We start from the raw sequence: 14377 nt of genomic DNA, 5'->3' as shown, positions 1-14377 counted from the left end.
TATTCACTTATTTGTTCCATTCACCTTTATTATTCATATTATTTGTAGAATATAGAACTATTATTATTCAAAATACCATTCGAAACCTTGTCGATCTTTTCTTTTATACGTTAACTCCCTTGGAAACACTTTTTGCAGGAATACGAATTATAAACATGTCGTTTCCGTAACATGGAGAAAGTACCTAGTTTTGCAGAAGACTGTAGAAAGAGTACTAAGGTAACGGATATATACCGACTAACTTTATTTCACATCTACGATATGCCATGATGTCTTAGTGTGCCAACTTATATATTGATTTATACAAAAGAAATAACTCACTGGTCTTGGGGCATTGGCACATCTCACTGTAACTAGGGATTTAGCTACATGTAAAGTAGAGGGGGAGGGGTTCACATGTGTAAAACAGTTTGGATGGGGAGTGTAACAATTATGGAGAGGAACTTTTCATTATATGTGTATATTTACGCATACATGCACAGACGAAATGCATTCATAACATAGGGGGAAAGTCTAAAAATATTTGATTTATTACAAAGCATTATATCTGAGTTTATTAAAAGTGGTACATTTTTATAATTAAAACCCTTAAGTTATAATGTGCAAAAATTGTATTTCATATTTCAAAGTTGAAAATGTGATTTTTTACCATTTTGGCGAAAATGGAGGGGGAGGGGGGGGGGGGAGGGCACAACTTGTAATGCCTGAAAACAAACCTCACTGACCCTTAGACCAGAATCCTCTTCCACCATTCTTGTAACCCTGACCCAACTATTAAAAGAATATATCAGTCGTAATTAAACATATAAGAAAAGAGTGGTATGTATGCACCACTGTACCAAATCTAACGTTAGCACATGTGCTCCTAATACATAGCATCATAGCACGTAATGTCTACATAACATACCCAATTTCAAGGGTGCGTTACAAAAATACTGCAGGAAATTTTTTGGAGAACTTTTGATATAATGTTTGTGATGCATTAAACTACCCAAAAATGCATTAAAAGTCTAGACCCGGTGTTGCTGGAACGAAACTGATTTTACAGCCACATTTTGAGCTTCAGCTGATGGCCTAAAGGGACTTATCTAGTAGGGCGCTTCCAAAAATAGTCAGAGAAAACAAGACAAGAAAAAAGTAACATTTAGATCCACACTCAAAGCAGCACGTCGTACCCACCCCCCTCCCCACACCCAATATATATATATATATATATATATATATATATAGCAACTCACCTACCTAGTTCATCCCACCCCTACCTCCCCCATCCCATCCCATCCCGCCCCTCAAGCCTTTCGTCTCTGACTCGGCGGCTGACTCATCAGTTGGTACATTTTTGTATATAAGGCTGTAAAATATGAGCATCCCTTCTAGAATTACATATCAATGTATCTTCGATTAACACCACTTCTTGGAAGTATCCGAAAAGGATTATACCCTGCAGGGCCCCGTCAAAAGTGTGTATTAATTGTTCGCTCTTTTCTGTCCCTCTCTTCTCTGCCCTTCGCCCATGAATACAAAATTGTGGTTTGACCTCACGATACAGAAATTACTAGCAATGTAGTGTGGTAATCGTATTCAGCCGTGGGTTATCCCTTTATTAAAGATACCACTGTTTATGTCACCAACTATCAACTAGTTTTCCACGAACATAATAATAATAGATGAGAGTTCCCAATATAGGGTGCATTTCTTTACCCAGGGGCTGGAAGCAGATAGAAGGGCACGATCGTAAATGAGCAATTGAAAGAGTGCGAAAGGGGCTCTTGCGATTTATGAAAAGGGCGTTATACAGGGTTTCCACAAAGTTTGAGTTTAGTTTATTTCCACATAATATAAATAAAATGGTGAATACTTCAAGCACAAAGAAGTGGAGAAGTACTGAAGAAGCAGAGCTTTTACGAGCAGTCCCCCTTTACAAAAACAATAAACGAAAGAATACAAAGGATAAGTAAGAGGAAGAAGAAAGAGAAAAGAACAAAGAACAAAGAAAAAAAACAAGAAAGAAAGAATCACTGCTTAATGATCATAATCGTTAAGTAAAAGCATTGAACACTTTTGGATGTTTTTATTGTGTTGTCTAAACTATTCCAGATTGTAACTCCAGAATTGATAAAAAGTCGATGAGTCCTCTCGGAAGTGATCAAATTTGTAAGGAAGTTTTGACAAAAGCGTGTCGAGAAAAAGAGTGTCTCAGATATAGAATTTCATATATAAATATTGTCAATGTTCTCTTCGTTAGAATTTATTCACCATGCAAATTTTTTCCGAGGAAAATAGTTTTGTTAAACTTCATTTTCCCTTTAAAAAAAAACTTTTCTCATGCTCAGTTGCAATAATGACATCACCAACCCTGCTGCTGTGCTATTAATTCACACAATATTTTAACAATATGTGTCTCCACAATTGCAAAGTAATATAAGTGACGCAAGTCATGACTTGTTACAACACTGTTCGTAAGTAAAAAAGATAGTGTAAATACCTTGGAAATCGAGTAAGCGATGCACTTGACAGTTTCTAAAAAAAATGCATGTGATCAATTAGTAATCATATTCACATCTCTGGCTACTCCATGATAATTCTGATGACAAAGTTAAAACACGGAACACTTAAGTGGAAAGACGTTGCATGGTGTACTGAATATGTTGCTATGTTACTGCAATGCTCAAAATGCTAATCAGTTTACAAATACCGCCATCACAACATTCAGGGAGCGTCAGACTATATCATTCAGATAAAGAAAGCAAAGACAATGCATTAAAGTCTAGACGGAGAGTCACACACTATCATTCAGATAACGAACCCAAAGACAGGTCCGATGACGGAGCCACTCAAACCCGTTTGGAGTTGATGCAAGTATCTACAACAGGAATGGGGATGAAACAAAACATAACATACTAAACCAAAACAATTTTTAATATAAAATAAAGAAAATTTCATCAATCCATTTTATTTACTTCCTGATATAAGAAGGTATTACATAAATATAAAATGTAAAAACAAAAAACAGTAGTATCGTGTGAAAACATAAACATTTTCACCTGCATCATTGGTGCTTTACAAGAAAAAATAATAATTTCCTTATTTATTGAGATATTGATACTGATAAAACTAGATTACATCTTATGGATGTATTATTTTATCATTTTACAGTTTCCACAATGTATAATGAGACCTGTATGCTTTAACATAACACAAAAAGCATTCAGTTTCAGTGATAATTTTGGCAGAAACATACAAAATTGGATTCGTATTTTTAAATCATTGAAATTGTAATTAATTTGTTTTTGTAAATTCCTTGTACCGTGGGTTTCTTTAATATTTGTAGATTATATTCGTACACAACTCATTGTAGTTGTGAGCAACTAGGGAATACTTTTCTTGAAATATATTTATGAAGAAAATTTTCATATAAAACATATCGCTCTATTTTATTTTTTTTTTTTATTATGTTTTTTGTACATATTGTAAGTCAGAGCTATTAAGATATTGGAATGATAAAAAGCGCAATTATTACCATTATACAGACATATAACCAGGCGCGTATCCAGGGGGGCGTTGGGGGCGCGCGCCCCCCGGGTAAGAAAAAGAGGAGAGAAAAAAAGAGAAGAAAAAAGGAAAAAAGAGGGGAAAAGAGGGGAAAAAAGAGGAGGAGGAGGAGAGGAAGGAAGGGAAAAGAAAAAGAAGAAGGAGAGGGAGAGGGAAAAAAAAAGAAAAGGAGGGAGTAGAAGATAAACGCCAAGACACCGGGAAGAGAAAGAGGAACAGTGACATCATTACAGCGCTGAACCCTATTATATACACATGGCCGGGTAGCCAGTAACGGATTTCGGATTTCGGAAGGGGCGTGCGCCTCACCCTACCCCTTACACCGACAACTCCATTTTTGACGTTTCCATTTTTCCTCTCTCACTAACGTATCTATATACTATATATGGTCTATCATAACGCGCGTGTGTGTGTATGGACGCCTTAAACAATTGTGCTATGAAACCAACTGTGGCTGGTCTCGAACTCGACCGAGTCGTCGGGGAACATGACACATTTCGGGAATGGGGCGACCGCCGCCCCCCCCCCCCCCGAGCATATTTTTTTATGATATCGCTAGTAAATTCGAAATAGAAAATGCTTAGATGTAACTTACAAGGCATGGGAAGTGTCATTTCCAGCGATCTGGGAGGCATTTTCGGCCAAAATTTTCTTGTACGCTTCGCGCCAACTCGTGGTGGCGCTACGCTTAGATGGTTTGCCTACAGGCTTCGCCCCTCCCTTGGCAAATTATTCGATACGCGCCTGTTGGAATTTGTAAAGCAAACAGCAGATATCACATCATATCAATGAGCATGAAAATGGCGTTCCAGGATGAACAGCCTCAAAACTGTCTATGTGTGTAGTCAAAGGCGAAGGAGCCCAGTTTGATTTGGGGAGCTGTAACGACTTGCCCGAAAAATATAACCAACATTTTCGCGCGCTCCGCGCGTTAATGTCAATATCATATAAGCAAGCATCGGTTATTACATCGCATGCCATTATGTACCGTACGGTCACTGAAAGTTGCGCAGTATACCGCGGGATGCTCATGAACAACGAATTGTCCTATGTAGATGGAGAAAAGGCATGGAGGTCCAATTATGTCAAAACTCTCTTTTACATTGGTAATGGCGAATTAGTCGGCCAAGCTTGGAACTTTATTTTAATTACCAAGAAGATAAGTTTTAAATTATTCATTTCCTTTAGCTACATCATTGCAATGTATTTTTCTTTCAGTATAGGTGCCCGAAAAATTCTCAGCATATTGCCCGAATTTTCAGAAAGAAATATTTCGTTAGCCCCCCCCCCCCCCCGCCTCCTTGACCTATGAGTGTAGTGTTCGTTTTTCATTTCCTTCAACGAAGTTTTATAATAGCCGTTATAGGAGGTTTCATTATTTGTACACCAATAAATTAACTGTGTCGGAATTTTCGAAAATTTCCTGACCAACATTCTTCATCATACTTCCGTCTACTCGTGCAATATTGACCAGTCTGTTAGGGGTTCAAGGAGGTTTTTCTATATTGGTTGTCCATAGATGATATTTTTTGCAACATTATGGGTATGTTTTGAAGTGAGTTTAATCACGGGAAATGTGAATTTTGAAAATCTGAACAAAAAATGGGCTTAACACCTTCAAAAGTGGGGCTGTCGGATATTGTGGGCCGCGACGTAGAATCACCTACAAAAAGCAATGATCCACAGGAGATGCGATGAGGTCGAACATGATGTGTGACTGGTGACAATCTTCAAAAAGGTTATGGATGGGGAAAAAACTATTGGGAATTACTTAGTTCTCAGCCCCTGTTAATGAACAACAAACAGGGAGGGGCGGTGTAAGTTTATAACTACAAGTTATAGATATACCGCTACAAAATTCTCAATTTCACTTAATTAACTTGTCAGTGTTTATTTAAAATTATTTAAAATGTATAAGTTATAATCATTGATAATATTTATGTCTAGAAAAAGTTTTACGGGCTTTCAGGGCGTAGAGGGGCCCGGGAACGTAACCCACCGGCCCTCTTTTTGAATTCTTCATATTTCCTCATTGATTATTATGTAGCGCTAATACGTTAGTCTTTATCCCATACTTCCCTGGTCCCCTTAATAACCACGGGCCCGAGCCCTGACCCCCTATTTCTATTTTCATTTTATGTACAAGAATACCAAGAAGGTTCCGATCGGCGGATGAATATTGAAGCATTATTTATATATTCAATTCAATTTTTAGTTCATAGTTTTTATTACAACTTGTTCAAAACGGTTTTAAGGTTTTCCGTTAATTTTTATCAATTATTGCTTTTTAAATAAACGAAAAGCTAGTTCACTTTCTGTATATATTTCCTATCGGTAAATTAGTTATTATGCTAATGGACTGTACCGGGATCATGTAAATGACCTTGTCATATATATAAACAACAAGCAAATGTACATATCTTAATTCAGTTTTTAGTTTTTTTGCATTTTATTAAAAGTTCACGTCCCAAAACTTTGAACGTTACATTCAAAACAGCTAAGTTGTAATTCATATTTTCAAATTTTCGTATAATGATAATAATGCAAAGAAGTACGTTGTGCGTAGTACGAAATTGTTCTTTTGTGCATGTAGCAGAACTACCGCAACGATTCTTGCTACGTGTTGTACATACGTTGCTTTGTAGAAAGCTAATACTAAAGTAAATATAGAAAATGCCTACAATCTTCTCCATGTATTACTTACTACGCTTTTATTACCTTGAATTGAGATAATGCAAATTGACTTGTTTTAATTTGCTTTGGTTAATAATTTTGAGATCAATGACATATCATTTGGGAATGATCACAAACCCAAACCGTTGCCTTCTGGACCCGAAGTGGATGGGATGGTATACAGGTGGACGTGGGTCCACCACCCCTTCACTCTTGTGCCAAACTGAAAATCGCTTTTTGTCAACTACATACGCCTGTTTTCAAGCCCAAAAGAATACGTGTTATGTAGAGGGAGCCGTTTCGAGAAGGTTTGAGATGGAGTTTGGGGATTTGGCAAGTCAAATTTACAATCCCTCGAATTTGGTAGCCCTTCAGAAAATCTTCTTTCGCCGCTCTTGAATATCACGAACGTTGGCTGTGGTTGGTCGGTAAACTTGATAGCTCTCGTTTTGACATTTTCATGTAGAATTTAATCCTCAACAAAGTATTTCATTGGCTGGAACAAAAGATTTAGAGATGTTAATCATGAATGTGGTCCTTTGATAGTCATGTAGTAAGCAATTATAGTTTCAAATGCACTTGTTTAAACAAATAACGTTAAGTTCCGTTCAACTTCAGATATAATTTTGGATTAACTTTGCATCAGTGCTTTTCTCTACTGTAGACAATTCATTCATAAGTCCATATCTGAGATAACACGTCAATCAGACAGTATATCACCCACACATGAGTTTGTTATCATTTTTCAGTGTGCAAGTTTCATCGGTCTAAGCAAAGGATGACCGAAAACATCATGGTATCGATAATAGTATGCTGTAAGATAAAACGAAAACGTTCAACTTGCTGCTGGACATGTCATCGAACTTAATTTGGTGTTCTCATGTTTCTCAATCTGCGCGCATATCCAATGCGCTACTTCACCCTCCCCATCCATCTATCTCCGCTCCTGTAATCATCAAATTCATCTTCAATAATAAAATAATAATAATAATGATGATGATGATGATGATGATGATGATGATGATGATGATGATGATGATGATGATGATGATGATGATGATGATGATGATGATGATGATGATGATGATGATGATGATGATGATGATGATGATGATGATGATGATGATGATGATGATGACGATGACGATGACGATGACGACGACGATGACGATGACGATGACGATGACGATGACGATGACGATGACGACGACGACGACGATGACGATGACGGTGACGATGACGATGATGATGATTTTTAAATTTATGAAAAGGGCATTATACAGGGTTTCCAACAAGTTAAGAAAGGGAGAGGCTCAAATAAAAAAATCAAATATAAATTTTGTCAATGTTCTATTCATTAGTCATAACTTGTTACAACTCTGTTCATAAGTAAACAAAGATAATGTAAATACATTTTCGCCTATTTGCTTATTTCATGACATTTCTGATGACAAAGTTAAAACACTGAATACTAAAGTGGACAGACGTTGCATGGTGTACTGAATATTTTGCTATGTTACTGCAATGCTCAAGATACTATTCAGGTCACAAATACCCCACCATTCTTTTTAATCTAGTTAGAAATAAGTCCCAACCAGTCTGTCCAGCACAAACTTCCTACCCCCCTTCCCCACTTATCCATGATAAGTGCATCAGGAAATCTTCACAAGTCTCGAATTCGGTTTTCCTCGTTGCACTCGAAAGACGACAAATGTCGCAGGAATTTTGCTTCCCCTCAATACTGTGACTTATTTTAAAATCCAATTGACAAAGAAATGAATTCAGATGCCTCAATACATCTTAGCAAGATTGGGAGATGAAACATTCTTCATTCTTCCTTCAGATAAAGAACGCAAAGACAAATTATTCAAGTCTAGAGTGAGAGTCAGACAACGTCATCCAGATAACGAAGGCAAATACAAAGTATTAAAGTCTACAATGAGAGTCGTATAATTTCATTCAGATTACGAACACAAAGACAAAGTATTAAAGTCTAGAGGGAGAGTCAGACAATGTCATTCAGATTACGAACCCAAAGACAGGTCCGATGATGGAGCAACTCAAAAAGAAACATAACATAGCAAACCAAATCAACTTGTAATATGATATAAAGAAACTATACTCAATTTACTGAGGCGCAAATAATTTACCCACCAATTTATCTTCTTTTTTACTTGCCTGATATACCGAGGTATTAAATAAATATAAAAACACTAGTATCTTGTTTAAACATAATAATTTTTACAATGAGTGTATTTTGAAGGGTGTTTTCGTCTGCATCAAACCTTGGTACTTTACAAAAAAACAAAATCCTCATTAATTGTGAGATATTGAACTGACAAAACTAGATTGCCACTTTACATTTGGTGTATTATTCCTGTTACAATTACCACAGTGTACATTGAATTCCGTAGTATTTAACATAAAAACATTCAGTTTGGCTTTCACTAAATTTGATTGATAATTTTAGCAGAAACATACAACATTTTCTCTTATTTTTAAATCATTGAAATTGTACTCCAGACATATATATTGTTGATATCTTTATGGTTTCAACTTGTTTTTGTGAACTCTTTACATATGTACACGTACCATGGGCTTATTTAATATGTTTAGGTTGTCTCCGTAAACAACTCTTGGTAGGTGTGATAAACAAGGGAATACATTACTTGAAGTATATTTATGAAAAGAGAACTTTTCACTTATGTATTTATTTCTTACAAAAAGTCTGTGCATTGCTCTATTGTTTTTTATTATGATTATTTTAACATTTATTTGAGCTATTGAGATACAAAAGACATTATTCCTTATACAAGCATATAAACATAAGTTTAAGTCAGTAAGGTAGTACACGATGCCCTCAGTTTTATCCTTGGACGTTACAAAAGACCTTTGATATGGGTTTGAAATTTCACGCAAAGTTTACTTAACAGGAACTCATACTGTAATATATAAGACTGGGTGAAAATCGGTGATTTACCTTTTGCGTAATATTTGATTAGTCATACGATTCCATTCGTTTACACTTTATCCTTTTTATGCATCGTTGCACAGTGATGAAGCTCCATTGTGATAATGCTATTAAGCCTTTACGCTGTATGGATATACAGCGGTTACACACGTAGGTCGATACATCTTCCTCACAAGTCGTTTACCATCCCTCCAAGGGAGATGTATTAACAATGTACTCAACATACGTTCCTACACAGACGAAGAAAACACCACGGTGATAACCAGCAATAAATGAATTCTTGTAAGGTTTAAAAGTGCGTCTCAAGTGAAAATTCAATTCCGTCCCTATGGAAAACATGCTAAAACATCACCTGTGCCTAAAAATCTCTATTCCAACATCTGTAAACGCTTTTAGACCAATTGACATGTCCAGTATTGGTTTTAACTGTATGCAAAACTTAGTATTTTCATACTTGACGCAGGCCATCGTATCATGCGGTGATTAAAATCAGTTTGCCCACAAAAAGGCGTATCTTGCACAGATGCTATAGTCAAACTCGTACATTGTGTTGTTTCTGGTTTAAATAAGAGAGTTATTTTTAGATTTCCAGGTGCTTTTAATACCGTTTAACAAATCGCTTAATCCAAAGTTTGTGTAGTTTTATCGATGAGCCATGGCTTATCCATTTGTTGGCTATTTTTTTACAAGGATGGTCCCGACAAGTCAAGCTACAGAAAGGTTTTTCAGAGGAATCAAAGATTACAGTGGGAATCCCCCAGTGAGGTCCTCTATCTGCGTTACTCTTTACAATATACACAGATGATATACGTTCTTCTATGGCCTGTGTAATGTAATTAATACGCTAATGATACAGAGCTTATCCCGTAACATTTCAAAGCGGACACACCTTGAAAATCAAAATGACTATAAATCATGTAAAGGATTAAAAAGATTCCTAAGTTTCTTGATATACTGTTCAAATATATTTTATCTCGAGTTCTAGACTATGAAAGCCTGGTTGGTACAGTAAACACTGCTGCTAGAAATGAATTCATAAGACTAGCTAAAAATATACATAGTTACATGCAATAGAAACAACAAGTACAATTTACGAATTAATACTATCTCGACAACTTTTAAAATTATGCTTTTTAAGAACTCCTTTATCTACAGAGCAGCCATTTATATTAAAAATGGGTTCTTAGAATCTCTGTTATAATCCTTTTCATCTTTCAAACTTCTAATCCTCCAGTTTGTTTTGTTTTTTAATGAGAAAACCACCAATAAGTTATCCGAAAGCAATTGATGTTTTCCTTTTTACATACAATTTTTCTTTTATTAGCACAACCTTGCTGTTACACCTAATTATATACATTATTGATAGTTTAATATGACTCAGAATGCACAATTCTCATCTAAATGTCTTTTTTTCTGAAGGAGGACTCCAAGCAACGGTCTCACCAATTCCAGGACCTCAAATTCCTCCATTATATAACAATTGTCCATCCCGACATTCCATGAAGGTTGGGTCCCTGTGATATCATGTACGCCGCATTGGTGTAAACCTTCCTAATTTCGTATAAGGAATTGAGCTCACTACAAACAATAGTCTAACCTTGATATGTTGGAGTTTTTATTAATAGCCTTCGTCTTTCGATCTCGATGAAAGAAAAGCCTTTTGGCGCAGAAATTTGATTTTTTTATCTATCAAATTTGTCCGTGATATTCGATAATAGTCTAAACATGCTGGGGTTGGTTTATGGACTATTTGATGTCCAAATCAACGATACTGGACAACACCTACTATAGCTCATAGGCCATTAGGTCTAAAGTCACCCTTGAATCATCAGAGTATAATCAACACCACTGGACTATACCTATAGTATAGCTCACAGACCACTAAGTATTAGGCCACTCTTAAAACATCAGATGATATATCAACGATACTAGCCTATACCAAGTATATCTCACAGACCATTAGGTCTAAAGCCACTCTTTAAAACATCAGATTATATCAACACTACTGAACAATACTTAGTATAACTCACAGACAATTAGGTCTGAAGCCACTCTTGAATCATCAGAGTATTATCAACACTTACTGGACTATACCTAGAAGGCCTATAGCTCACAGACCATTAAGTCGTAAGCCACTAGTTAATAATCATATGGTAATAACGACACTGGACTATACCAAGTATATCTCACAGACCATTAGGTCTAAATCCACTCGTTAAAACATCATATTGTACACTACTGAACAATACCCACTATAGCTCACAGACAATTAGGTCTAAAGCCACTCTTTAACCATCAGAGTATAATCAACAACACTGGACTATACCTAGAAGGCCTATAGCTCACAGAACATTACGTCGTAAGCCACTATTTAATCATCAGATGGTAATCAATGACACTGGACTATACCAAGTACGCTCACCGACCATTAGGTCTATAGCCACTCTTTAACCATCAGAGGATAATCAACAACACTGGACTATACCACGCTCATATACCATTAGGTGTAAAGTCACTCTTTAATAAACAGAGGAGCTAATTAACACTGCTGGACTATACCAAGTATAGCTCACAGACCATAAGGTCTAAAGCCACTCTTAATCATCAGAGGATAATCAACACTACTGAACTATACCAACTATAGCTCACAGACCATTAGGTCTAAAGCCACTCTTTAACCATCAGAGGATATATCAACACTACTGGACAATACCTGGTTTAGCTCACACACCATCAAGTCTGATCTTCCGAAGCAAAAGAAAAATCAATATAGTTATATTTATGGACCCAAAATGAAGGTGTGCAATTGTTCATTACAAGTGACCGATGGCCATGGTGGATGTCATACAGGGGTACGTTATTGTTTGTATGCAGTTTTCAGTGCAGTGTAGGCCTATTTAGTAGAGCAGTGATTACATAATTCCACTCCTACTTTGATTTAGAGTAGTTGTTTAGTAGCCTGAAGCTGGCAAACACTGAACAGGGTAAGAAAGGTCATACAATTACACAGGTAATGCATATCACTGTAGTCGCAGAGATTCGTTATTGGATAAAAGGCTAAGCACAGCTTATCATGTGAAATATTCGGAAAACGTTAGCAGCGCAAACTTTACCATGTCAAGTGAGATGTTTCTGTTATCGAAGGGATAGTAGGAAAATAGCCATATCAGGTTTTATAAATTATTATTTTTTCCGGAAGATGATTGGAAACATCCTAGGTTGAGCAACATATGTATGGGACATTATTCCGGCCTTCGTGTTAATACACTTTAGAATAATCAAATGATTCTAGATGTCGACAGGCAGGTGTTTTCCCGCAGCGCCCCCATCTTTTCAAAGCAAAAGTACTAAACTAAACTAGAACAACTGTATTTGTACAAACACTCGTCATTGTAGTGCGTCGTAGAGGTCAAATGGAGAGGTCTTTGTCACTGTAACCCTTTTGAAGTTATTTCGGTCACAAAGAAGGAAGTTCGGCGTTTGGGCCTTTAACGTAGACCAAAGCTAGGCTATATTGTGTAATGTTTATAAACAGTACTCTATCTAGCCTTTGCCTGCATTGTAAATGAAGAAATGATGACTAAAACGATCAGAACTAAGCTGTCAATCACGAATCGCGTCTGTTTCGGACGTGACAGAGAATACACAGAGTCCTGGACACTAATTGGTCAAATTGAACAACATCTAACTTTCATGGTATTTTCGCCTAGTTAGCGAAATTTGACGAACATACGGAATATCCGAACGCCTAAAGGACGATAATTTTAACGGTAGGTCAAAAGTCTATCATTGCAAATGTAACACCCTTCGGTTTATTAAAAACTGCTTGGTCCATTTCCTGGCCCTGGTTTATCATCCAAAACTCGTAATATATGCCATACAAGGCCATAGTATATTCTACTATAACAATATATATTCTACTATAACAATAATAACGTTTAAAGTACCTATGTTACAAGAGCTGAATTAGTACAGATAACGCCGAGTCGTTGCGGCTAAATAAGATTAACATTTGTTGCTTGCAGCTTTCTTGCAGGATGTTGTTAACTCAAATGCGTTCAAATGTTACCTGTCTTGTTCAATTCGAGAATAACGAACCAAATTAGAGAATTTTACGTATTGTTTTGAAGAAGTATATGCTACGCAAGGCGATGTATTTTATTTACGTGTGCAGAATTAACTGTTCGCCGCCACAATTCTATGTAAATGTGAGGCTGTATTATTTTCTGCGTAGCCATCCTGTGAATTTGAGATTGCTATGAAGAGTGTATGTTCCAGCTGGCATTCACCAGCAAGCCATGTAGATGATGGAGGGGGCCAGTAATCCCAGTATTGTAGCGCGCATGCGCACTACAATAACAAGGGAAACGGGTTGGGGGGGGGGGGAATTAACTGCTAAATTAAAACCCCGTGAACAATCATCGAATGTTAGAGAGATTATGTGTTTGGTTTAATTACACTTTGATAATCGAAGTGGGTATAGGTGCAAGTGGCACTGAGGCGTTTCCACACAAGGACCACATCGAATTAATGCAAAAATACTACACTAGACAAGGAAAACTAGAATAAAAAGTGACAACCGCCAACTTGCTTAATTTGACCTGTTAAACAATTGTGTGCCATAAAATACAATTACACGAATTACACAAAGGTTAGAGATTATACTCTATCTTTATAATTTCTTAATTTAATTATCGAAGTGGTTCTAGAGGCCAGTAAGCAGACGTTATCCACACCGAATCGTCGGATAATTTATATTTTCCCCTTGTTTAGTGTAATATTTTTGCATTGATTGTATGAGGATTTTGCAGAAAAACGCCGGTCTGATAGATGGTAAAACCATCTCAACTACCACAAAACAGCTTATATTTATGAACCATTATACCAACTTGCAATTGATCATTGCATGATTCAGGCCGATCTCTACTTAAATTACTCGAGGGAATATTTAAGTTTGTTTACTTATTAGCACATTGTTCCGTCAAGAGCTACCCAAATGGACCTAAGTTATAACCTAAGTATCCCTCAGAGGTAAATTCTTAATGTTTTTTTTTCTGGTCAAGGGGTGGACACATACGATTCAACTTAGTTGACCCCACGATACTACTTTTCCCAAGTTTACGACATCCTTCATTCGCCTCAGGCCCTTCCACACTCTTCAGCCGCTTACCTAAATCAGAC

The sequence above is a fragment of the Apostichopus japonicus genome, chromosome 1 (assembly GCF_037975245.1).
Source record: "Apostichopus japonicus isolate 1M-3 chromosome 1, ASM3797524v1, whole genome shotgun sequence".
NCBI lineage: Eukaryota > Metazoa > Echinodermata > Holothuroidea > Aspidochirotida > Stichopodidae > Apostichopus > Apostichopus japonicus.
The sequence above is the reverse complement of the archived record's forward strand: the minus strand, read 5'-3'. Positions refer to the sequence as shown.